The following is a 5,535-nucleotide window of genomic DNA, read 5'->3' as shown; positions in this document are numbered from 1 at the left end:
ACTAAGGCATGTCAGGAGATTTCTTCATGCTATTTTGTAATAACAAAAAAATTATTTAACTGAGAGGACAGTCATGACTGCCATGAAGCAAAAAAAATTTTTTTAAAGCTAATTCATAAGTATAAAACATCAGTACCAAACCATATAGTGGGGTGGATGTCTTAATATTTTCTGCAGTTAAAGTACCCAGTGCAGCAAGCTCACATATGTGAGTAAAATGACCATAATATACCTATGAAATTAGAATTGTGGATAAGATAAAAAGTTCTATCTGTGTTAAACAGGTATCCATTGCATAAAAGGATGTCTGCTGTATTTAGGAATTTTCATTTTAGATTCCTTTAAGTGTCTTTAAAAACTGAATTTTAGCTCTCTTGGCCATAAGGCCAAATGAGGTTATCATATGGGCTTACAAGTGGTGTATGTCATACATTGTCCACTCAAAATTGCTATTTCAACTTCTCAACACCCCCGACCCACCCACCCCCACAATAAACACTGGACCACTAACGTCCATGCTTGGCAGCAAATTTCTTGATATGTAGTCCTTTCAGGTCTGTGCAGATGATACTGGTCTTTCACCAATATAGCCACTAATGCAAAAGATAGAAAAACCTTTAAATGACTTCAATTAAACCACTTAATTGAATTTGACGACAAGATTTCACAGAAAGAATTATGATGTATCGGTTTCAGATTTATACAATTGATGCAAGTCCGACACCAGATTTGGTCATTATTCCAAAAATTAGAAGCACCTTTAAATGACATCATATACCGTTCTGCAGATTTAGAATTAACAGAAAGCATTCTTGCATGAAGTTATTTCAGTGTCATATGGATAGATGAATGCTTCAGATACGTCTGCTGTTGCTAGAAAAAAATCTTTCAGAAACTTCTTCTCAAACACTGCTTAACAGAATTTGGCCAAATTCCACAGAAGGTGTACTAACGTGGCTTTTAGATTGTATAATTGATATGATCCACCATTCAATATGGCTGTTATAATAAAATATAAAAATCTTTTTAACTTCTTCACAAAGTGCCCAACATAATATTACTGAATTTCTGAGAAGAAATTGTTGGTCAACGGACCTTCTGATTTATACAAATGATGCTGATTTACCATCAAATGTAGCTGCTAGTTCTTAAAATTAATCTTTTAAGACCTCTTCTTAGAAATGTATGGAAAGGTTTGACCAAAACTGGCAAAGTATCCTGACATTAATGGCATTCATATTTGTTACAGTGTAAGATGATGCCAACTTGCCATCAAATAATGTTTTATTGCCATTACTAACAACAGGAAAACCTACACAACTGTGTCTAAAAAAAGCTTCCCATCATTATTTGATCAAATTTGACAGAGAGCATTCCTGTACAAAGGGCGTCTCTATCTCAGGATTATAGAGCGTCATTACCAAATATTGAAGATTTTAAATTAAATAACTAATTTTCAAACCACTCAACAGATCATGACCAAAGGATACTGACATTAAAGCCTTTCTTTAGTGCACAATGATGTGTTTCGTATTTGCCGGTTTATAAGAAGAAACTAATAAACCAGAAATCTTAGTTTCGTCTTATAGTTTGAATCGACTGGTATATGAATTATGTCATCCGAATCGTTTTATTGATTACATATATGTGCGTTAGACAAGTTAGAAGATGAATAACCATGACAAAGACATATTTCGTCACATGTTTCTTTTTCCACCTCACTATCAAATAAAACTATGCCTCATAATGAAAGAGAGAGAGAGAGAGAGAGAATGTATTGTCCACTTACCTGATGACTGTTACTCATGTACAAATGCAGTACTATATTATATTATCAATTAATTAATTATTTCCTTATCAGTTAATACAACTGCGTAAACAATTCATTTTAGTTTTAGTTGACACTTCCGTTGTGCAAGAATGAAATGGCTTTTAGAGGCATTTACATGCTAATTAAAAATCCAACACCTGTTTGAGATTCGGCAGACCAGATCAGATTAATGAGGCTACCAGTAGAGAAATGAGGCTACCCATAGGGTGTTGTGAATATGGTACGGTATAATGAAAGGAAAACCAAGTTACTCATGTAAATTTGTCAACCACTGACATCTTATGAACTTGCCGATAGAACTGTTAACAATTTGAAGTGTGAGTAAAGATCAAAAACAATTGCCGCCTGAGTACAAGAAGAGTAGATGCATTTCAGAAAAAAAATCGTATTTATTGGGAATGGAGAGGTCATGGCACTTAAAAAGAAAATTTGACAGCAGGCGAATTGGTCATTCTTCGGATTGAACCTAACTGAATGATGGATATAAATATTGTGAATATAAAGACGCTGAAGGAGTATGGTATGTATTTTCATAGTTTACATTTACTATTTCATTTATTAATTCTTCTTTGACAAAATCTTTAGCTAAACAGGAGCAGTAAGGTACAAAAAAAAAAAAAAAAAATACAACAAAAAACATGAGCTGAAATCTCAATCTCTCTCTCTCTCTCTCTCTCTCTCTCTGATATCTAGCAATAATATTTTATTTTGATCATGAGGTGCAAAAAGAAATTTACCATGGAATACATATGCCTATGTCTCTGTATCTCTCATAAAAAAGAACTGGAAAAATTATTTTGGCATTAATAACACAATTTCCCTATTGTTGGTAATTTGAAGTAGAATATAGTCAGTTATACCTTTAATATTTCTGAAACCGGAAATTACCGGAGTTTAATTTCACATAGCATAGCGATTTTATCATAACTGTAACTCAATAAATTTTCATCAGCATTATATGTAGATAAAAGTACATGATACGTTAAAATACATAGCGTGAAACTTTCAGTTGGGGTTATTATAAACACCGAAATACAATGAAAACCGAAATACACATGTATTTACATATTTTCGGTGTATATATCGGTGTACATACATAAATTATAATATGTTTGTCTTTGAATAGTAATGTAGAGCAAAATAAACTATGATTCGAATGATTTTGGTACAAATTATTAACTTTTCCTCAAGTTGTAGCACTCGTCAATCAGTCGTACTTTACAGGTATCCTAACCGGTTGATCGTTCTGCTCGAGAACGAAGGTGATATGATACAGACAGGGACGTAATTACAACTTTTTTTGGGGGGGGGGTGCGGGGGGCAAAACTTGATTCATAGAGGATCTCAAATGGGTAACGATTTAATATTGAATTCATGAAACTCCTTGAATAATGTTCGGCTTTGGCGAGCAAAAGCTGGACATTATTCAACGGGTTTCGTAAATTTAATATTAAATCATTACCCAATTGAGGTTTTTGTTTTTTTTTATCACATAGTATTTATTTCAGTGGAAATTGTTTAGATAGAAAGAAGAACGAATAATTTCGTTTATTCTGACAGACGGTGCACCTTCAATTTGTTGTGCATAAAATATAGTCCCAAAAGTTGAACTAATAAAAGTAGGTTGTACATTTTTACAAACAATAAATCAAAGAAAAAGCTTCCTTCCGAATAAACATAACATTTTATGACGACAAAATCATTTTTCAAAACATAATGAATAATGCGATGTGATGCCACATTGATACGGTAAACAGTAGGCCTAGAGTACATGTTTACCCTAAAATCTCACTTGCAGAACTAAAACTTGCATTGTTGCGACTTTTATGTGGAAAAAGGATTACTGGATGCAGAAATTCACACATTTACTGCAATGCATTTGTGACCAGATATTTACAGTATTTGACTGGAACAATAAACTGTACAGAAGACGTAAACGAATTTCTTTTTGAGTCGGATTTGCATCCCATATATACTGCGTAAATATGCAGTGGTTGGGTAAAGTTCTGTCAGTTAGGAGACCCGTATATATCCAAATTTTCCGTGAAAAGAGGTGAGTTTATTTACTTCCGTAAGTTAACATTTAAACCACGCTTGTTTAGACGGTGGATTCTATATCTATGTTACAGATATACCTCTCCCTCTCTCACCCCGCCATCAAAAAATCAATACCCTTGGTTTTACTTCTTATTGTTCTTCTTGTCTTGTAGTTTTACGCCATGTTTCTCATTATGATATTGTTATACATGACATAAACCCCATGTGGGGGTAACATATCCATATTGAGACAGCGGAGGTAATTTTTCCTCAGTTTCCTTTCGGGAGTCGAGTTCAAAAATGGCCACCAAAAATGTTAATTCTAAACCAAACATTCCAGAAGACGGGGTTAAAAACGTTTTCCCACGATCCCAGGCAATCAGTAAAGAGGATGCTGCACAATAATTTCTTGGGCTTATTTGGACCAATCAGAATCACATAAAGTGATATTTTGTGGTAATATAAAAAAATATGAAACTGAAGATACTATGGGAAAACTACTATGTGATAAATTCAAATATCAACGAGCTGGCTCAGGCCGAATAACAAATGGGGTGGAAACGGGTTTGTTAATCTTTGTATATAAGTTACATCAAATTTACAGCACATGCAAAAATAACGCCCTGAATGGTATACTACCTTCTTATTGGCCAACTGAAAGTAAGTTATAAATAAATACCGGACGTAATTTTCTTTTAACCAATGAGAGGACAGTATTCCATTCAGCGCTTTGTTCTTGCATATTAAGCGAGCGTAATCAGGGCTATGTCGAGCGGTACCGTAGGAAAATGATTTGGCATACCTTAAAGGTATGATATTAAGTCAAACTTTTGATAGGAATACACAGTCGAATGCCTGAGCTAAATATCGGTACCAAATTCGTTAAGCTACGCAGAAAGTAGCTTGAAATATCAGCGTTTATTCTTAAATAGGTCGCGCGAGCAAGGAGAGAAGTGTCCTCCCTTATAGTTATTATATAGTACATGTATGACAGGTCAGTTTTAAACGATCCGAGCCCCAGTGCTCAAGATCACATGATTCATATTTTATTTTGTTCTGTATTACTATTCACACAAAAATAAATAATGATTACTTTGTGTACACCGACATATACACCGAGAACATGTAAATACATGTGTATTTCAGTTTTTCAGTGTATTTCGTAGTCCGAGTTTCCTTGGTGTTGGCATGGGGTAGACGCTTACCAGCCGGCCCAGAAAACTTGAACGACATCGCATGGAGAGATACCTGCATGAAATTGATAGGAATATGATTTATTTTCTCACAATTTGTGATCATATCATTGTTATGTATTTAATCCGCTGACAGTCGAGATGAAAGTACATCGTTGCTAAAATTTGGCCTGGATCTTGCCAGTTGCATTCCTAGTCACGTGACTACACAACTATCGCAACCTGCATGTCAATGACAACAGAGGACATGCAGTCACGTGATATCAACAATAAAACATTTCTAGTGTTGCTGTAGGGAAACAAATCGAACACAAGTGAAAGTCACATATTTTTATATAGAAAAATGAGAAAAGAATCTTCTTAAAATAATTATTGCGAAAACAACGACCAAAAATCTGTAAATGTTACAGCAATTTTAAGAAAACCAGATTTACTACGCAAAGATGCACATATCAATCCGGTAGTCATGTGACA

Source organism: Sinohyriopsis cumingii, chromosome 5 (genome assembly GCF_028554795.1).
Source record: "Sinohyriopsis cumingii isolate HCF-2022 chromosome 5, ASM2855479v2, whole genome shotgun sequence".
Lineage (NCBI taxonomy): Eukaryota > Metazoa > Mollusca > Bivalvia > Unionida > Unionidae > Sinohyriopsis > Sinohyriopsis cumingii.
This window is presented reverse-complemented; position numbering follows the sequence as displayed.